Source organism: Zingiber officinale, chromosome 7B (genome assembly GCF_018446385.1).
Source record: "Zingiber officinale cultivar Zhangliang chromosome 7B, Zo_v1.1, whole genome shotgun sequence".
In the NCBI taxonomy this organism is placed as follows: domain Eukaryota; kingdom Viridiplantae; phylum Streptophyta; class Magnoliopsida; order Zingiberales; family Zingiberaceae; genus Zingiber; species Zingiber officinale.
In genome coordinates, this window is record NC_055999.1 from 40625832 (window position 1) to 40649081 (window position 23250).

A 23250-nucleotide genomic window follows, 5' to 3' on the forward strand; every position below is an offset into this window, starting at 1 on the left:
CAGACATTTTCGTAGCTCAAGTTTATGTTGACGATATTGTATTTGGTTTAAACAACTCAAAATTCTTAAAGGAATTTGTAACTTTAATGGAAAATGAATTTGAAATGAGTTTGGTTGATGAATTAACTTATTTTTTAGGTCTTCAAATTCTACAAACTAAAGATGGTAACTATGTACATCAAACTAAGTACACAAAAGACCTTCTCAAAAAATTTGGTATGGAAAACTCTAAAGAACTTAAAACACCTATGGCAAGTAACATTAATCTTGATAGTGACGAAAATGGTACACCAATTGACTTAAAATATTATAGAAGCATGATAAGTAGTTTACTCTACTTAACTGCAAGCAGACCTGACATTTTATTTGCAGTAAGTATGTGCGCCCGATACCAAACTTGTGCAAAAGAGGCACATTTATCCTTGGTTAAACGAATTATTAAATATTTAAAAGGAACTATTAGTGTCAGAATGTGGTACCCTAGAACTTCACATTTTGAATTGGTTGGGTACTCTGATTCGGATTATGCCGGATGTAAGTTAGACAGAAAGAGTACTAGTGGAGGATGCCAATTGCTAGGATCATCTTTAGTTAGTTGGTTTAGCCGTAAGCAACAATGTGTGACCTTATCTACCACTGAAGCCGAATATATAGCAATGGGCAAATGCATAGCCCAATTGCTATGGATGTCCCATACATTAAAAGACTTTAATCTAGATTATAAGAATGTAAAAACGTACATTGATAATATAAGTTCTATAAACTTAACTAAAAATCCAGTTTATCACTCTAGAACTAAACATATAGAGGTTAAACATCACTTCATTAGGGATCATATGTCTAAAGGGAATATTGAACTTAATTATATTGAATCAAAATCTAACTTGACAGATATTTTTACTAAACCATTACCTGAAGCAGAATTTAGTAACCTAAGAAGACAATTAGGGTTGTGTTTTATAGAATAGGTTTCTTAACATGCTTTCAAAATATTACTTAGTAGTTTTTCTAATTATTTTTTATAAAAATTCCCATTTCAAATTTTGTTTTCAAAACCTCTTTCAAGTTTTTTTGTCTTTCTGGAGTAGCCTAGGTCTTTACCGTAAAATTGCATGATCCTATAGTTTTAGGAGCCAGCCACTACAAAAAAACTGTAAATTAGGGACAAATTTAGGGACGAATTTTCCCAAAATTTTCGTCACAAAATTTTTTGCGACGAATTTTGTGACGAAAATATATTCGTCGCAAATTAGTCGTTGCCACATTTTGCAACGAAAATAAAATATTCGTCCCAAATTTTGCAACGAACTAAAATTTTCGTCACAAATTTTGTTGCAAATCTACACTGCATAGTGTCTTCAAATTTGGGACGAAATTAGATTTTCGTCCCAAATTAGGGACAAATTCTGGTTTGTTCCAAATTTGGGACGAATTTCAATTCGTCCCAAAATTCAAGCTCCCGTTTCATTCAATTTCGGGACGAAATTATTCGTCCCGAATTCGGGACGAACAGATATTCGTCCCGAATTAGGGACGAACCAAATTCGTCCCGAATTCGGGACGATTTTGGTTCGTCCCGAATTAGGGACGAAAAAATTTCGTCCCGAATTAGGGACGAAAAAATTTCGTCCCGAATTATCCCTAAAATATAGTAAATCAGAATAAATTAGATTTTGGAACGAACCTAAATTTCGTCCCAAATTAGGGACGAACTTTAGATTCGTCCCAAATTAGGGACGAACTTTAGATTCGTCCCAAATTAGGGACGAACTTTATATTTGTCCCAAATTAGGGACAAAATCGGATTCGTCCCAAATGTGGAACGAACTCAAATTCGTCCCAAAATTTGTCCCAAAATACAATATCCAGCAACCAAACATTTTTCATTTCTTCATCCTATTTTACATATCAAATACATTCAAATATCTATACACATCCAAACAAACATTCAAACAACTTCATATCCAAACTTCACATTCAAACAACTTCACATTCACACAACTTCACATCCAAACATTCAAATATTTATACCAAACTTCAACACACATCATATTTATACACATCCAAACTACATACAAATATATCAACTCATAATATTTACACATCCAAACTACACATCCAAACTAACATTCAAATATATCAATTCAACAAACATCATATTTACACATGAAAACAAGAACTAGTTTGGTTCAACAACTCATAATCCAAATAACAAATACATCTAAGCATAAAATAAAATACTAATCGTCATGCTCCGAGAGCTTCATGCACCTTCTTCCATGCTTCGTTCTCCTTTTCCTACATCAAATTACAAATGAATAACTAACATTTATAACAATATATATATAGATCTAAAACATACATCAATGATATCATATTGAAATAAGACATCTAAAACTTATGCAACTAACAAGTAAAATATTGTCTTGTTTTAAAAAAAACTAAGAAAATTAACGATTCTATAATAAAGAAAATTAACTACAACATAAATGAAAATTAGAAATACAATTGGTAATACAATTTCGACCTGTACCTACATGTGCATATCTAGTGCTTCATCCTATCATATGTGCTCACATCTACATATATATACTTTCACATATTTTAATTTCTAACTGGGTTTGGATACCAAGCTAGTTGATCACTTTAATCCAACTTATGGTATGTTTCACTGATCTAGTTTATGTTTAATCCATGCAAACATAAACATTTACAATTAATGCTTAGGACATAAACAAGTCATACTTTGTTCATGCTAGAATCTTCCTGGAGCTAATGAGTTATTTCTTATCTATTAACTAAGGCAATCTAGATTCACTATATGCCTAATAAAAGCTAGTACAATTTTCACAACATAGCTCAAATGAAAGAAGGGGAATGATCATTATGAGGAGTTTATTGATTATTTTCCATTTTGAAGATGTTTATTATACAAACTTGCACTTCATTTATTTTGGATCTCCCTCCCTCACGTACATCTCTTTTACTATCAACTCAAAGAGTAAAGCATTGTTCACATGGAAAATAGGAAATTCTAATGAGTAATGGATTCTAATTAATATAATTAATAAAATTAAACTAAAGTTATTATAAATTTGTATAATAAATGTTAATCCTACTGATAATTAGTAAGTAGCTATATAGTGTTTGAATTTATCACATAAATGGTAGATTTGAATTTTGATTTTAGATTATAATTTTAAAAAAAAAATAAAAATAGATTGGAGTCTCTCAATGAAAACACAAGACGGCATAAGAAAAACAAGGAAATCTTTACTTTTATCTTTGCTCGTCTCATTCTTTAAATATCCTTGTGATTCCTAATGGCTACAAGGAAATCTTGATCATTCTCTTAAAGATAATAGAGGGGTAAACAAATTAACCAAAGTGGGAAATAAGTTTACTTACATTATGACATTACCTTTTCTTTCATCTCTTCAAGGCAAGCTTCAACTTTGCACAAAACCCAATAAATATTAGAAGATCACTTCAACATAAACAGTGGAGTTTCATAGCTAGAAGAAGTAAGAAAATAAAATAAGATTAACCAAATAAATCTAGAGATATGGTCTTAATACATAGTTATCATAATAGATCAAAGACTTAGATAGCAAAAAAATCCTTATGTAATCAAAAATACATGTATCAAATGTTTATGACATAATAAAATTATTGACACGTATATAACTAAATTGCATAGATTAGTAATAGACAGATAAAAAATATAAAACATGGCATAAAATGCAAAGTAGCAAAGTAGCAAGGTGTAGCACTCTGTACCAAATATCTTGACCTGTCAATCTTATTGGAGGAGGTGTTCTTTCAATTCTATTCCTAGTAAATTCATCTTTATTCCTTCTGAACTTATGATTTAGTGGTAAAAATTGTCTATGACAATCAAAATAACTCGGCTTCTTCCCATGTTTCAATCTAATTGATTTTGATCTCTCCATACATATTGGGCATCCTAAGATCCCAGCAGTACTCCAACCTGATAGCATACCATAAGCTGGAAAGTCATTTATGGTCCAAAGAAGAGCAGCTTTCATTATAAACATCTGATTAGTATGCACATCGTATGTAGGAGAACCTTCATCCCATAATTGTTTCAATTCTGCAATCAAAGGTTGCAAATAAACATCTATTAACTTCTTCGGATTTTGCGGCCCAGGTACAACCAATGTTAAAAACATATAAGGTGTTTTCATGCACATCCCAGGAGGAAGATTATACGGAGTTAAAATAACTGGCCAACATGAATAATTTTTCCCTGATTTGCCAAATGGAGCAAATCCATCTGCACAAAGACCTAATCTAATATTTCGAGTCTCCTTTGCAAATTCCGGATATGTTCTATCAAAATTTTTCCACGCCTCTGCATCTGATGGATGACACATTAGTCCATCTTTTGTTTGATGATTTGCATGCCACGTCATATGTTCAGCAGTTGTCTTTGATGCATAAAGTCTTTGTAACCTAGGAGTTAAAGGCAAATAAAACAATTGACTGTATGATTTACGTCGTTGTTGACTTCTTCTGATGATCTTGTACCTATCTTGATTACAGAATTTACAAACATCTGCATCTGCATCATCTCCCCAATATAACATACAACCATCTCTGCATACATCAATTCTTTCCACTGGAAGACCTAATTCTTTAATAAGTTTTTTCATATTGTAAAAATCATTAGGCAATATATTATCACGCGGCAATGCCTCTTCAAAAGTTTGAACAAACCTATTAAAACAATATTCTGACACATTACACTCAGCCTTGACATTCAACAGTTTTGCAGTGAGAGATAATTTGGTGTGAGTGTTACAACCAGCCCATAATGGTTCATCAGCAGCACTCAACACTTCTTGAAATTTAGTATATGTTTCATTAACACCTGGTACTTCTGCCTCCTCCAAAGGTGATGTATAAGTAGTAAACATTTGTTCAACTGGTGGAGGATAACTAGAACTTGTACCATGCATGTCAGGATTGAAATTATGACCTGCTGCATCAAGAACCATCCTCTGATATGGATTTAATTGATCATAATAACTCTGCTCACCACTAATTGAGACTTGTATGTTTCGTGCATAATCATCATCAGATATGAACGGTTCACCATGAGATGTCCAATTATAGTACTTCGGAGTAAATCCAAATCTACAAAGATGTTCTTCAACTTTATCGCAGAGTAAAAATTTTCCATTGTGACACTTTTTACAAGGACATCTTATCTTATTGCCATCCATATAATCAACTTGACTAGATGCAAAATTCAAAAAATATCGCAAGCCCGTGATAAATTCATCCGTTAAACCGCGACGATTAGGCAAGTTCTTATTATACATCCAACTTCTTTCATTCTGCATTTTGTCTATTTCAAATAAACAATATTACTAATGATAATAAACTAATGATGAATATGTACTTAGTGTACATACAAATGAAATAATATATAACAAAGAAAACAATAACATCAAATATTATAATAAACACATTAATTTCATCCTTACACTAATGCTATAATGATTAAATTAAAATAACATATATAGATACATATACCTCACAACGAAGAACAAAGATGAGCGTCTATCCAAGCCACGTCAAATACAAATTAACCTGCATAAACAATAATATATTAGAGTACACAAGTAACTATATTATTTGACATCCACAAATAACATTAATTACTACACTATGGGGCTGCAAGCAGCAGCCCTAGAGGCCAACAGTGGCTGCTAGGGCGCGGCTGCCAACAACCAGCTAGGGCAGCGACTGCTAGCAGCCATGTGAAGGTCCATTTCCGATGGCGCGGGGCTGCCAGCGGCCAGTAAGGCCTAGATCCGGCAAGGTGCAGCTGCAAGCGGGCTACCAGCGGCTGCCAACGGCCAGGAAAGGCTGGATCCGGCAGCCACCAGCTACCAGCGACTGCCAACGGCCAGGAAGGGACGGATCCGGCAACCGGCGGAGCAAGGCCCTCGGCGCCCGGATCCGGCGGTTCCCAGTGGCTGCCAGCGCCGAGCAAGGCCCGGATCCGGCGGCTTGCGGCTGCCGTGCATGGGTAGCCTCGACAACGAGGAACCCTAGCTGGCGATCGTAGTCAGCCGCACGATAAGGCGAGGCCGCAGCTGTCGAGCGAGGGGAAAGAAGTGAGAATACACGCCGGAGATGAGGACCCGAAGCTTACCTGCCGGAGAGCGTGGAATCGTGGCCGGAGAGGAACGTCCACTGTCGCCGCGCGTGAAAAGAAGGAAGAAGAGGCTGCTCGCGTGAAAGAGGGAAGAAAAAGTTAGCTCGTGACAAGAAGGAAGAGGAATAATCGGATCTGTAATTAGGGCAAATTTGGGGACGAATTTTATTTCGTCCCCTGGTTCGTCCCTATTCTGGGACGAACTCCAAAGTTCGTCCCAGATCTGGGACGAATTCTGGAGTTCGTCCCAGATCTCATATTTTATTAAAATACAAAAGTAAACAATAAAAATACGGATGCAGGACCTAGACATCTCAGAATGACACAAAACCAGTTCCTATGCGTTCGTATCGATCTCCTGATCGTAATGAAGGCCCCAAACATTTTTTCCACTCTATATTTTGGGGTTAATAAATTTTTTTATCAAAAATTTAAATAATCAATTTCAAAAATTAAAAAACCCGAAAATATTAGCTAAAAAAATAATATCGTGTCATCATTATGATCATAAGATCGATACGAGCGCATAGAAATTTGTTCCGCGCCAATCCGAGTTCTATAGGTCAAGTTTTCATTTTTTGAAAGATTTTTTTCCTAATTTTCAAATATTCACAGTTTGGGACGAACTCCAAAGTTCGTCCCAGATCTGGGACGAATTTTGGAGTTCGTCCCAGATCTCTATTTTCTTAAAAATTCAAAATAAATTATTTCGAAAATAAAAAACTAACCTAGAGATCTCGGAATGACATGGAACAAATTTTCATGTGCTCCTATTGATCTCATGAACGCATTAGTGGCCTCAAACATTTTTTCAAAATCTTAACAAATATAGATCAGAAATTTTCTAATATCAAAATGACTTTACCTTATTCAAAACAACTCTTATTTTTACCAAGTCATAGGTTCTATCAAATTTATATTTTTAATTTAATCTTCACTAACTATATTGGGTTTTCGAGTTCACCAATGTGGTCATGAGATCGATACGAGCGCATAGAAATTTGTTCCGCGCCAATCCGAGTTCTATAGGTCAAGTTTTCATTTTTTGAAAGATTTTTTTCCTAATTTTCAAATATTCACAGTTTGGGACGAACTCCAAAGTTCGTCCCAGATCTGGGACGAATTTGGAGTTCGTCCCAGATCTCATATTTTATTAAAATACAAAAGTAAACAATAAAAATACGGATGCATGACCTAGACACCTCAGAATGACACAAAACCAGTTCCTATGCGTTCGTATCGATCTCCTGATCGTAATGAAGGCCCCAAACATTTTTTCCACTCTATATTTTGGGGTTCATAAATTTTTTTATCAAAAATTTAAATAATCAATTTCAAAAATTAAAAAACCCGAAAATATTAGCTAAAAAAATAATATCGTGTCATCATTATGATCATAAGATCGATACGAGCGCATAGAAATTTGTTCCGCGCCAATCCGAGTTCTATAGGTCAAGTTTTCATTTTTTGAAAGATTTTTTTCCTAATTTTCAAATATTCACAGTTTGGGACGAACTCCAAAGTTCGTCCCAGATCTGGGACGAATTTTGGAGTTCGTCCCAGATCTCTATTTTCTTAAAAATTCAAAATAAATTATTTCGAAAATAAAAAACTAACCTAGAGATCTCGGAATGACATGGAACAAATTTTCATGTGCTCCTATTGATCTCATGAACGCATTAGTGGCCTCAAACATTTTTTCAAAATCTTAACAAATATAGATCAGAAATTTTCTAATATCAAAATGACTTTACCTTATTCAAAACAACTCTTATTTTTACCAAGTCATAGGTTCTATCAAATTTATATTTTTAATTTAATCTTCACTAACTATATTGGGTTTTCGAGTTCACCAATGTGGTCATGAGATCGATACGAGCGCATAGAAATTTGTTCCGCGCCATTCGGAGCTCTATAGGTCAAGTTTTTATTTTTTAAAAGATTTTTTTTACAATTTTCATATATTCACAGTTTGGGACGAACTCCAAAGTTCGTCCCAGATCTGGGACGAATTCGAGTTCGTCCCAGATCTCATATTTTATTAAAATACAAAAGTAAACAATAAAAATACGGATGCAGACCTAGACACCTCAGAATGACACAAAACCAGTTCCTATGTGTTCGTATCGATCTCCTGATCGTAATGAAGGCCCAAAACATTTTTCCACTCTATATTTTGGGGTTCATAAATTTTTTTATCAAAAATTTAAATAATCAATTTCAAAAATTAAAAAACCCGAAAATATTAGCTAAAAAAATAATATCGTGTCATCATTATGATCATAAGATCGATACGAGCGCATAGAAATTTGTTCCGCGCCAATCCGAGTTCTATAGGTCAAGTTTTCATTTTTTGAAAGATTTTTTTCCTAATTTTCAAATATTCACAGTTTGGGACGAACTCCAAAGTTCGTCCCAGATCTGGGACGAATTTTGGAGTTCGTCCCAGATCTCTATTTTCTTAAAAATTCAAAATAAATTATTTCGAAAATAAAAAACTAACCTAGAGATCTCGGAATGACATGGAACAAATTTTCATGTGCTCCTATTGATCTCATGAACGCATTAGTGGCCTCAAACATTTTTTCAAAATCTTAACAAATATAGATCAGAAATTTTCTAATATCAAAATGACTTTACCTTATTCAAAACAACTCTTATTTTTACCAAGTCATAGGTTCTATCAAATTTATATTTTTAATTTAATCTTCACTAACTATATTGGGTTTTCGAGTTCACCAATGTGGTCATGAGATCGATACGAGCGCATAGAAATTTGTTCCGCGCCATTCGGAGCTCTATAGGTCAAGTTTTTATTTTTTAAAAGATTTTTTTTACAATTTTCATATATTCACAGTTTGGGACGAACTCCAAAGTTCGTCCCAGATCTGGGACGAATTCTGGAGTTCGTCCCAGATCTCATATTTTATTAAAATACAAAAGTAAACAATAAAAATACGGATGCATGACCTAGACACCTCAGAATGACACAAAACCAGTTCCTATACGTTCGTATCGATCTCCTGATCGTAATGAAGGCCCCAAACATTTTTTCCACTCTATATTTTGGGGTTAATAAATTTTTTATCAAAAATTTAAATAATCCATTTCAAAAATTAAAAACCCTAAACTATTAACTAAAAAAATAATATCGTGTCATCATTATGATCATAAGATCGATACGAGCGCATAGAAATTTGTTCCGCGCCAATCCGAGTTCTATAGGTCAAGTTTTCATTTTTTGAAAGATTTTTTTCCTAATTTTCAAATATTCACAGTTTGGGACGAACTCCAAAGTTCGTCCCAGATCTGGGACGAATTTTGGAGTTCGTCCCAGATCTCTATTTTCTTAAAAATTCAAAATAAATTATTTCGAAAATAAAAAACTAACCTAGAGATCTCGGAATGACATGGAACAAATTTTCATGTGCTCCTATTGATCTCATGAACGCATTAGTGGCCTCAAACATTTTTTCAAAATCTTAACAAATATAGATCAGAAATTTTCTAATATCAAAATGACTTTACCTTATTCAAAACAACTCTTATTTTTACCAAGTCATAGGTTCTATCAAATTTATATTTTTAATTTAATCTTCACTAACTATATTGGGTTTTCGAGTTCACCAATGTGGTCATGAGATCGATACGAGCGCATAGAAATTTGTTCCGCGCCATTCGGAGCTCTATAGGTCAAGTTTTTATTTTTTAAAAGATTTTTTTTACAATTTTCATATATTCACAGTTTGGGACGAACTCCAAAGTTCGTCCCAGATCTGGGACGAATTTTGGAGTTCGTCCCAGATCTCATATTTTATTAAAATACAAAAGTAAACAATAAAAATACGGATGCAGGACCTAGACACCTCAGAATGACACAAAACCAGTTCCTATGCGTTCGTATCGATCTCCTGATCGTAATGAAGGCCCCAAACATTTTTTCCACTCTATATTTTGGGGTTCATAAATTTTTTTATCAAAAATTTAAATAATCAATTTCAAAAATTAAAAAACCCGAAAATATTAGCTAAAAAATAATATCGTGTCATCATTATGATCATAAGATCGATACGAGCGCATAGAAATTTGTTCCGCGCCAATCCGAGTTCTATAGGTCAAGTTTTCATTTTTTGAAAGATTTTTTTCCTAATTTTCAAATATTCACAGTTTGGGACGAACTCCAAAGTTCGTCCCAGATCTGGGACGAATTTTGGAGTTCGTCCCAGATCTCTATTTTCTTAAAAATTCAAAATAAATTATTTCGAAAATAAAAAACTAACCTAGAGATCTCGGAATGACATGGAACAAATTTTCATGTGCTCCTATTGATCTCATGAACGCATTAGTGGCCTCAAACATTTTTTCAAAATCTTAACAAATATAGATCAGAAATTTTCTAATATCAAAATGACTTTACCTTATTCAAAACAACTCTTATTTTTACCAAGTCATAGGTTCTATCAAATTTATATTTTTAATTTAATCTTCACTAACTATATTGGGTTTTCGAGTTCACCAATGTGGTCATGAGATCGATACGAGCGCATAGAAATTTGTTCCGCGCCATTCGGAGCTCTATAGGTCAAGTTTTTATTTTTTAAAAGATTTTTTTTACAATTTTCATATATTCACAGTTTGGGACGAACTCCAAAGTTCGTCCCAGATCTGGGACGAATTCTGGAGTTCGTCCCAGATCTCATATTTTATTAAAATACAAAAGTAAACAATAAAAATACGGATGCAGGACCTAGACACCTCAGAATGACACAAAACCAGTTCCTATGCGTTCGTATCGATCTCTTGATCGTAATGAAGGCCCCAAACATTTTTTCCACTCTATATTTTGGGGTTCATAAATTTTTTTATCAAAAATTTAAATAATCAATTTCAAAAATTAAAAAACCCAAAAATATTAGCTAAAAAAATAATATCGTGTCATCATTATGATCATAAGATCGATACGAGCGCATAGAAATTTGTTCCGCGCCAATCCGAGTTCTATAGGTCAAGTTTTCATTTTTTGAAAGATTTTTTTCCTAATTTTCAAATATTCACAGTTTGGGACGAACTCCAAAGTTCGTCCCAGATCTGGGACGAATTTTGGAGTTCGTCCCAGATCTCTATTTTCTTAAAAATTCAAAATAAATTATTTCGAAAATAAAAAACTAACCTAGAGATCTCGGAATGACATGGAACAAATTTTCATGTGCTCCTATTGATCTCATGAACGCATTAGTGGCCTCAAACATTTTTTCAAAATCTTAACAAATATAGATCAGAAATTTTCTAATATCAAAATGACTTTACCTTATTCAAAACAACTCTTATTTTTACCAAGTCATAGGTTCTATCAAATTTATATTTTTAATTTAATCTTCACTAACTATATTGGGTTTTCGAGTTCACCAATGTGGTCATGAGATCGATACGAGCGCATAGAAATTTGTTCCGCGCCATTCGGAGCTCTATAGGTCAAGTTTTTATTTTTTAAAAGATTTTTTTTACAATTTTCATATATTCACAGTTTGGGACGAACTCCAAAGTTCGTCCCAGATCTGGGACGAATTCTGGAGTTCGTCCCAGATCTCATATTTTATTAAAATACAAAAGTAAACAATAAAAATACGGATGCATGACCTAGACACCTCAGAATGACACAAAACCAGTTCCTATGCGTTCGTATCGATCTCCTGATCGTAATGAAGACCCCAAACATTTTTTCCACTCTATATTTTGGGGTTCATAAATTTTTTTATCAAAAATTTAAATAATCAATTTCAAAAATTAAAAAACCCGAAAATATTAGCTAAAAAAATAATATCCTGTCATCATTATGATCATAAGATCGATACGAGCGCATAGAAATTTGTTCCGCGCCAATCCGAGTTCAATAGGTCAAGTTTTCATTTTTTGAAAGATTTTTTTCCTAATTTTCAAATATTCACAGTTTGGGACGAACTCCAATGTTCGTCTCAGATCTGGGACGAAATTTGGAGTTCGTCCCAGATCTCTAATTTTATTAAATTACAAAAGTAAACAATAAAAATACGGATGCATGACCTAGACACCTCAGAATGACACGAAATCAGTTCCTATGCGTTCGTATCGATCTCCTGATCGCAATGATGGTCCGTAACATTTTTTCCACTCTATATTTTGGGGTTGATAATTTTTTTTTCAAAAATTTAAATAATCATTTTCAAAAATAAAAAAACCCGAAAATATTAGCTAAAAAAATAATATTGTGTCATCATTATGATCATATGATCGATACGAGCGCATAGAAATTTGTTCCGTGCCAATCCGAGTTCTATAGGTCAAGTTTTCATTTTTTGAAAGATTTTTTTCCTAATTTTCAAATATTCACTGTTTGGGACGAACTCCAAAGTTCGTCCCAGATCTGGGACGAATTTTGGAGTTCGTCCCAGATCTCTATTTTTATTAAAATACAAATGTAAACAATAAAAATACAGATGCATGACCTAGACACCTCAGAATGACACGAAACCAGTTCCTATACGTTCGTATCGATATCCTGATCGTAATGATGGCCCCAAACATTTTTTCCACTCTATATTTTGGGGTTGATAATTTTTTTTTACAAAAATTTAAATAATCATTTTCAAAATTTAAAAATCCTGGAAATATTAGCTAAAAAAATAATATCGTGTCATCATTATGATCATAAGATCGATACGAGTGCATAGAAATTTGTTCCGCGCCAATCCGAGTTCTATAGGTCAAGTTTTTATTTTTTAAAAGATTTTTTTTTGAATTTTCAAATATTCACAGTTTGGGACGAACTCCAAAGTTCGTCCCAGATCTGGGACGAATTCTGGAGTTCGTCCCAGATCTCTAATTTTATTAAATTACAAAAGTAAACAATAAAAATACGGATGCATGACCTAGACACCTCAGAATGACACGAAACCAGTTCCTATACGTTCGTATCGATCTCCTGATCGTAATGAAGGTTCCAAACATTTTTTCCACTCTATATTTTGGGGTTCATAATTTTTTTATCAAAAATTTAAATAATCATTTTCAAAAATTAAAAAACCCGAAAATATTAGCTAAAAAAATAATATCGTGTCATCATTATGATCATATGATCGATACGAGCGCAAAGAAATTTGTTCCGCGCCAATCGGAGTTCTATAAGTCAAGTTTTCATTTTTTGAAAGATTTTTTTCCTAATTTTTAAATATTCACAGTTTGGGACGAACTCCAAAGTTCGTCCCAGATCTGGGACGAATTTTGGAGTTCGTCCCAGATCTCTAATTTTATTAAAATACAAAAGTAAACAATAAAAATACGGATGCATGACCTAGACACCTCAAAATGACACGAAACCAGTTCCTATGCGTTCCTATCGATCTCCTGATCATAATGAAGGCCCCAAAAATTTTTTCCACTCTATATTTTGGGGTTCATAAATTTTTTTATCAAAAATTTAAATAATCAATTTCAAAAATTAAAAAACCCGAAAATATTAGCTAAAAAATTAATATCGTGTCATCATTATGATCATAAGATCGATACGAGCGCATAGAAATTTGTTCCGCGCCAATCCGAGTTCTATAGGTCAAGTTTTCATTTTTTGAAAGATTTTATTCCTAATTTTCAAATATTCACAGTTTGGGACGAACTCCAAAGTTCGTCCCAGATCTGGGATGAATTCTGGAGTTCGTCCCAGATCTCTAATTTTATTAAATTACAAAAGTAAACAATAAAAATACGGATGCATGACCTAGACACCTCAGAATGACACGAAACCATTTCCTATGCGTTCGTATCGATCTCCTGATCGCAATGATGGATCCAAACATTTTTTCAACTCTATATTTTGGGGTTGATAATTTTTTTTTTCAAAAATTTAAATAATCATTTTCAAAATTTTAAAAACCAGAGAATATTAGCTAAAAATATAATATCGTGTCATCATTATGATCATAAGATCGATACGAGCGCATAGAAATTTGTTCCGTACCAATCCGAGTTCTATAGGTCAAGTTTTCATTTTTTGAAAGATTTTTTTCCTAATTTTCAAATATTCACAGTTTGGGACGAACTCCAAAGTTCGTCCCAGATCTGGGACGAATTCTGGAGTTCGTCCCAGATATCTAATTTTATTAAATTACAAAAGTAAACAATAAAAATACGGATGCATGACCTAGACACCTCAGAATGACACGAAACTAGTTCCTATGCGTTCGTATCGATCTCCTGATCGCAATGATGGTCCCAAACATTTTTTCCACTCTATATTTTGGGGTTTAAAAATTTTTTATCAACAATTAAAATATTCATTTTCAAATTTTAAAAAACCCAAAAATATTAGTTAAAAAAATAATTTCGTGTCGTCATTATGATCATAAGATCGATACGAATGTATAGAAATTTGTTTCGAGAAAAGAAAGCTTCTTGCGAATCCTTCGCTACTTGTCTTAAAAACAGTAAATTAGGGACGAATTTGAAATTTTGTCCCTAAATTGCGTTAAATTTGGCGACAAATATATATTCGTTGCCAATTAGCAACAAATCCAGAGATTTGTCGCAAAATTGCATAAATTTTCCAACGAAATTTAGATTTTGACGCTGATTGGCAACGAATTCTGCGACGAAAATATATTTGTTGTTAATATCCGACGAATTTATTTCGTTGCTATTTTAGTTGCTAATTAGCGACAAATTTGTTTTTCGTTGCAAATGCTGTTGCAAATTTGCAACGAATATTATTCGTTGCAAATTTTCGTCCCTAAATTACAGTTTTTTTGTAGTGAGCATCTCACAAGCACAGTAGGATTCCTTGTTTGATAACTTAGAATGGGTGAGATGGTTAGGACCTAACCTAAGATTTCAAATGCTTATGTCAGTGCATCACTATAAATCTGTATTTTAAACAACATACATGGATCAATTTGAGTGAGCTAGCTAGTAACAACCTAGTTAGCTCCAAACGCTCAAATTAACCAATGTGAGTCAATAGCTACTATCTTGCGGTAGTTAGCCTTCAACATAGGTTGGACATTTCATCATAAGGACATTTTTTCCTTAGTTTTTCAAACCATGCTTGGACTTTTAGGTTGTTGTCAATTTTAGGTGGAGCTTTGAGCTATATCTTTAAAAGTATATTTTACAAATTTTCAAAAAAAAAAATTTCTTTTTATAAGTTCATTTTCAAAATTATTTTTGAAAACTTTTTTCAAAATATTTCTATAAGTTTCAATTTAGTGGAAATTTTCACAATTTAACACTTCTCAAATTTTTCAAAATTATATATTTTTCAAAATTACTTTTTCTTTATTTTACTCTTCCTAACATTTTCTTAAAAAAGAAAATTTACAAATATTATTGTTTTTTTAACTTGGTGAAAATTTTTCAAAATTTTTCTCTCATTTTAACTTCCTTAACTTTTCAAAGATTCTTCATGTTTTCAAAATTTTACTCTTTATTTTGCCCTTATTTCAAAAATAATAAATAAAATTCTTTTCAAAGTTGTTAATGATAATAATAATTTTACTTATTTCTAAAAAAGAATATTTTACCTATGCTAGATTTTTATCTTTTCTATGTTTCTACAATCTTAAACCTTTTCACTAATTTTCAACTTTTGAAAGATCTATCTAATATTGTTACAATTTTCATAAATTATTATACTTTTAGCCTTGTGAAATTTTTTTTCTCACAGGTTCAAAATTAAACTAAGTTATTAACTTTAAATTTTTGCGCTCAAAGGTTTTCTTTGAGCATTATTTATTTTGAAGTTTTCCCCTATTTTTGATGTGTGTCAAAGGGGGAGAGATAGTGAATTCAGGGGGAGTTGTTTAACTTAGGGGGTGAGTTAAAAGTTAAAATGCTTGTTTATTTAAATTATGTATATTTTAACTTAACTTTGAACCTTGGTTGACAAACATTAAACAGGGGAAGATTGTTGGTGCAAGTTGCACCAGAATCAAACCTAAGTTTTGATGTTGTTAAAGGTTCAAGTTAAGTCTTTTTATGATCTAACAAGTTGACTGAGTGTGCAAGGTGTTTATTCAACCGAGAAAGACCTAGTTGGAGGCTAGGCAGGAGAAATCTTAGCAGATCGTGGAACCCAGGTGAAAGTCCAAGTGAGTCGAGGGGACCCGACACTTGGCAGTGTGATCGAAAGGTCTGGAGGACCGAAGATCAAGAGAAAAGTCTTGGCGAGCCGATCAAAGCTAAGTGAAAAGTCCAAACTAGATCTAGAGGATCTAAGTTTGGCAGGTAGGTTGAGGTAAATAACTGGAGGAGCAACAGTTAGGTCAGGTTTCCTAAGGGAACAATCTTAGGTCGCTGATCCAACTGAAGAAATCGGGAAGGTTTCCAAGTTAAGATCAAGATAGTTCTACTATCTTTTATATTACTCATGCATTATAATATTATTGTGCTAACATCGGTTTTGCAGGATGTTTTGTCTAACACTGTTTTGTAGGTCCGGCTGGATCGGTCAACCGAACAAGTGAATTGGTCGACCGAATAATGAGAGATGAAAGCAGTGATCAGATTAGACCAGAACATACCAAGTCCGATCAAGTCTTGATCAGTCGACCGATAAGTAAGATCGGTCGACCGAACCATGATGACTCAGAATAGGCCAGTTCATCAGCATCGATCAGAAGCAAAAGAAAAAAGGACTAACCGATCAATCGAACCCATGGATCGGTCGACCGAACCCATGGATTGGTCGACCAAACCAATCAACCATTAATGCAGCTTTAAAAGTGGATCTTGGAAAATTTCGACGAACAGGGAAAGAGCCTGTTCGATCGACCGAAAAGAAGGATCGGTCGACCAAACCCTTAATGACCAGGTAATACAAAAGATTGAGCCAGCGTTAGACTCCAGCCAGGAAGGAAGGGAGCTCATTCAGTCGACCGAACAGAGAGATCGGTCGACCGAACCTCAAAGATACTTATAAAGAGGGGCTCGAGGTCTGAGGCTGAAATATACTTACTGATCATCTCAAAGCTCTCCTCTGTGCAAGCCGATCATGCTACAAGTCATCTACGACTCTTCAAGCTACTCCGTCTGGAAGTACCGACCGAGCTTCAAATTCTATATTTTGTCGGTATATCATTTCTTAGCTTGCATTGTATTATTTCATTAAGTAAGATAGTAGGTTGTTACTATCTTACTCATTTGTACGATCTGCTTCTTTCCGAGGATTTCGGAAAGAAGGATTATAGTGGATTGCCTATCGGTACGATCAAGGATCGCGGGCCTTGGAGTAGAAGTCGACCTAGGCTCCGAACCAAGCAACCGAATTGAGTCATTTACTTTCCGTTGCTTACTTTACTTGTTTTTAAATACGAAAAGAAAAGTTTTAGAAAGCGCGATATTCACCCCCCTCTATCGCACTCATCCGATCCAACACTCTCTCGAGTGGCTGAGTGGACAGTTGCATAGTAACTAACTAGCTACATCTACGACAAGGTCCTTGCTGCTCACAACTCCAGCTTTCTCTACCCATGAGTGAGCGAATGTGAGCACAATAGGACAATCGTCACACTCCAGCTGCCACTCTCTCGAGTGGCCGAGCGTGCGGCCCTGGTTAACGACTCTCTCGACCGCAAGAGAGAATTTATTGTTGACATGCATGTAATGATATGATGCACAAGATGCAACAATCATCATATACATATAAGAATAACAGAAACCAGGTATGCTACATGAAGCCAGCATACTCAGTAAGGTGTGTAAATAAACAACATTCAAAGCAAGTAAACATGGTATCTAGTATCTGCTAAATATCATGGAAGTCAACAAGAGACTGTATAGACATAGAAACGAGTAGCTCAAAGATCGAGTGGATAAGTATCAAGCACAGGAAAAATATGAGTGGAGTCAAGATAAATACAACAATTATCCGAATAATAGCTCAAGTACTAAGGTCAAAGAACTAAGAAGCAAGGTAAGAAGTACCCGCCTCAAAATCTCTCGTGTCTAATAGAAACCCCCAAACGTCATGCGACTCATCAACGATCAGGGTCCTGTGTCACGTATACAATTTTATGTAATTATATGTATATACTTGATGTGCTTAGATTGTATACACTTGTTTAGCATGTTTTGACGCACATTCACATATTTTGCGCATGCTTTATCTATGCATTTTCGTACTTCCAGCTTTACTTTTAGTATATTTACTCTTTTTGTTCAGAAATATACTTTTATGCATTTTCTGTATGCAGGAGCCGTATTTGGAGAAGAATTTATGATCGAGGCCAAATCTGCAAGCTAACGAAAGGAGGAAGACACCGTCTTGGAGTGCCACACGACCATGTCTGGGAGAGTGACCTGGGCCATGTGGTGATGTTCACCCATGCAACATTGGCAAAGTAGAGGAGTGTCCAGGCTGTGTGGTGAAGTTTTCCCATGTAGCTTCTGTAGAAAAGGAGAAGGTCACAACCGTGTGTGCATCACACGACCGTGCCAATTTTGAAGCATTCCAGAGCCAAAGCAGTACACGACTGTGTAGATCTACACGATCGTGCAATTTTCCTAGAAGCCAAACAAGCCCTGGCTGTGTCCTAGCCATGGCTGTGCATGAGTTCCAGAGCCGGAGGTAGCACATGCCGTGTAGATCTACACGGCCGTGCAAGGATGGCAGTGGCAGAACATGTCACGGCTGTGTGCATCACACAACCGTGTGAGATGGGCAGTGAAGAGAATGACCTAGGCCATGTCTCACACACGGCCGGGTCTCGGGGTCGTGTGGCATCCAAAATCTCTACTCTATATAAGAGTTTCTTTCACCATTTGAAAGGGGAGTTCTCTCATTTGGGAGAAAACAAGATTTAGGCAATTTCTCACCTTCATGGAGGGATTTTCCGACAATCTAAGGGCATATCTTCAACGAATCGATTCCGAGATCGAGGATTGAATCCGAAGACCTTTCTTCATCGTAGATAAGCCTTTTCTTCCCTTTCTCTTCTTGAATTTTGGGATCAATATGCTTATGATCTTCTTGTCTTTGGGCTTCTTTTCTCGTTCTATGGATTAGATCTCCTTGTTCTAGGATGGAGGGAGTATTTGTAATATGATTTGATGTAAACTCTTATGAATTTGCCAATTTCCTATTTCTATGATTTTGTCTTGTTTGTATCTATTTGATCTTGTGTGGATTGTTGCGAATGGACTTAATTACCATACTTGATTGAATGTCTGAGTATCTTGTGGATCTTGTAGAGGTAATTCCTTATTCAATTATCCGAGGGACGTACGTGAAAGACAAGCCCGTGTAAGGACGATTGAGGATAATCTTGAAGGTGAAATAAGGTCATTCAAGGGGGTAGGATAGATTGTATGCATTAATCTTTTATATCTTGATATGGGTTGAGAAGTAATGAATTTCTTTGTTGATTATCCGAGAGACGCACGTGACAGACAAGCCCGTGTAAGGACATCATAGGAATCATTCCTAATTGATCACATTTAGATATAGATTTTAGTCCTAAGTCGGTTGTCTATTGCAAGAGAGAATCAACAACCTTCTGCAAATGATGGACAATTGAGGAATAAGATTTGATAGATCATTTACATTGAATAATATTACAAAGAAATCATAATTCCTAGAACATCCTTTTATCATAGCCCTTATTCTTGTTTCTACGCTTTTACTTCTATGCTTTACTTTTCATAGTTGCACTTAGTTTTATAAATCAATTGATTAGTTGTTTAGCTAATTCGTGTTGAGATATCTTTAGTGGTTATAACCAGTCCCTATGGATACGATATCTTTCTTTATTACTGACGACGTATCCGTACGCTTGCGAAACGTTAACAAGTTTTTGGCGTCGTTGCCGAGGATTGCGTTTATAACATTAGAGGTTATTGTTGGTGCAACCTTAGGTCAAGGTTGACCTGGTTGACCCTACTCGAGGTGACTTGACTCGAGTTGTATTTTGATGTTTGACTTGGGAAGATTGTCGGTGCAACCTTAGGTCAAGGTTGACCTAGTTGAGTTGCATGTTGATGTTTGATACTCGTGAGAGAGTTCTATTCTTGATGTGAGACAAGAATAGATGGTTGGGAGATTATTGGGGCAACCCTAGGTCAAGGTTGACCTGGTTGACCTGAAAAGTCCAAGTATGGAGACTTGGCACTGGAAAAGTCCAAGCAGGGAGCTTGGCACGCGAAAAGTCCAAGTATGGAGATTTGGCACTGGAGAAGTCCAAGCAGGGAGCTTGGCACGGGAAAAGTCCAAGAAGGGAGCTTGGCACGAGGGAAAGTCCTAACTGGGATGTTAGGCAGTTGGAAAGTCCTGGTGAGTGAAGCCAGGCAGTGGGAAAGTCCTAACTGGGATGTTAGGCAGTTGGAAAGTCCTAACTGGGATGTTAGGCAGTGTGAAAACCCTAGTGAGAGAAGCTAGGTGAAAGTCCTGGTGAGTGAAGCCGGGCAAGGGAAAATCCAGATGGATCAAGGGTAATCGGACATCTGGTGATGGGAAGTCCAAGTAGGTCATAGGAGTGACCGGATACTTGACACGAAGAGGAAAGTCCAAGTGGGTCAAAGGGATTGACCGGACACTTGGTGGGGAGTCTTAGCAGGTCAAGGGAGTGACCGGATGCTAAGCATGATGTACCAATAGGTCAAGGTTGACCGGATATTGGTTTGGAAGGTTTGGGACTTGGTTTGGGCAAAAACCAAGCTCTGGATCGGTCTGCAGACCGATCCAGCGATACGTTTGTGTATCTGATCGATCTGGTGACCGATCAGATGACAAACAGAAGGTGATCATGGTTCTGTGGGCTTACTGATCGGTCTGGGGACCGATCAGCTTGGAGCCTGATCGGTCCCCGGGACCGATCAGGGACGCGTGGGATCGGTCCGGGGACCGATCAGATTCCACACAGAGAGTTGGGCAACTCTCTGTGAAAGCTTTCTGATCGGTCTGGGGACCGATCAGCACAGGGCCTGATCGGTCCCCACGACCGATCAGGGACGGAACAGAAGCGAAGGCTTCTTCCCTGATCGGTCCACAGACCGATCAGGGTTCTAGCCGTTGCGACGCAACGGCTAGTTTCTTCGCTGTCCTCTTCGCAGGTATAAAGGGGTCGAGGGCTGCTGCTGCACAATATCTTCTTCTCTTTTCCTAGAACTTCTGTTCTTCTGCTGCTAAAGCTTCTGCTTCAACTGAGCTTTGATTGAGCTTGCCTCCGAAGCTTCGCGTGAGCTTCCAGTCGTCGATAAGCTGCTGCGTTTGGGTTGTGAAGTTGCTGCTTCACCTCCAGTCGACAAGAAAGCAAGCAATTGGTAGAGTGCTATTGTATTCATATTGTATTGCTTTTCTTACTGTTCTTGTACTCTTTGTTTGCTGTTGCAAATGTTTGTGGCGAGGTTTCTCCACCCACAAGGAGTATATTGTATTAGCCGGTTCTCCGGGGACTCATCCACCGACGGATTGACTGGACTCGTCCACCTTACTGACACGCCGAGGAGTAGGAGCCCTAATCTCCGAACCTCGTTACATCCTTGTGTTAAGGTTTGGTTTTCTTCTCTTTCGTTTCTTTGTATTTTCCGCTGCGCTAACACGTTTTGTAGAAAGAAACGACGATTTGGGGTCGGCTATTCACACCCCCCCCTCTCTAGCCGAGTACGAACGATCCCAACAGTTATCAATTGAGTTAGACTAAACATAACTTTTGTTTTCTTTTCATTAGCATAGTTGTAACTAATCTTTAGAATTTTTGCATATCTTTCTACTTCATGATAATTTATTTTGTTGCAATTCTAATTCTACATTCTTGATTTCTAGCATTCTAGTCTAGCTTTTCTCTATTTTTCTTTTGATTTAATTTTTTCTCTACTTTTCTTTTCTAAACATATCTTGCAATATTTTTCTTGTGTATGAGAAGATCAAACTTCGTAAAGGCATCAAGAATAACAAGAACTTATAAACACATTAGTTGATTAGTATATGAATTATTCTAGACATTTTTCTTTTTCATTTTGTCTTTTCTTTCTTGTTTTCATTATGCACTTTCTTTCTTATAATTTAAATTCTGCATTTTCTTTCTTGCTTTTCATATTGCATTTTATTTTTTGTCTTTGATTCTTCAATTTTTTCTTCTAATAATTTTTTCCTGAATATCCATGAGCACTAACATATCGAGCAGACCCATGAGAAATTTTTCTACACCCTTTTCTGCAAGATTTTTATCTCCCATTGTGCAACCTCAAATTAAAACAGAAAGTTTCCAACTAGACCCAGAGTTAATTTCCATGAAACAAGGTCACAAATTTGGAGGAGAAGTATTAGAAAGTTCTTATCTGCATCTTGAAATATTTTTAGAGATTTGTAATATGGTGAAATGTGAAGGAGTGTCAGCAAATGCAGTTCGATTGATGGCAATTCCTTTTAGTATCAAGGATAAAGTAAGGACTTGGTTATATTCTCTCCATCTTCAAAGTATCACAAGTTGGGAGCAATTGGAGAAGTAATTTCTGAATCATTTTTTCCCTCCAAGAAGAACAGTGTATATGAGGAATTGCATAACAAATTTTGCTTAGGCATATGGAGAATCATTATTTGAAGCATGGGATAGATTCAAGAGTCTTCAAAGACAGTGCCCTCATCATGGTTTGAAAAATGGTTGATTCTACACATATTCTATGGGGAAATTTCTTTCTCAGACAAGAGTTTATTAGATGCATCAGCTGGAGGATCTTTTATGGACAAAAGTGTAGATGAAGCATATATGTTAATTGATCAAGTGACATTGAACCTCCATGAATGGTCGAACATAAGTTGGATGAAATTTCCCTCAAACATTCATGAAGTGCAAGCCATAAATGCTATAGAGCCTGTCAAACAAATTGTAACTCAATCATCTATGAGTCTTGAGAATCACAAGTCACAGAACGGGGAGTTCAAACATTTGGGGGCAAAGATTGAAAGTATTGTTTCAAAATGGTTTAAATATGATCTCCCTCTTTCGCAGACAAGATCTAGTGAAAAGTATGACGATGTTGGGTTATTGATCACACCAACACTAGATAAGCAAGTTGGACCTCCTCCAAAAGCTCAAAGG

General features: G+C 35.6%; 1 non-coding gene across 1 annotated transcript; it reads right to left on the reverse strand.

The window, feature by feature from the left end:
* Positions 1-22697: 22697 nt before the first annotated feature.
* LOC122007451 lies at positions 22698-22803 on the reverse strand. Its single transcript, XR_006118948.1, has one exon. It is a non-coding gene; the product is annotated as a small nucleolar RNA R71 (small nucleolar RNA).
* Between the last annotated feature and the right edge of the window lie 447 nt (positions 22804-23250).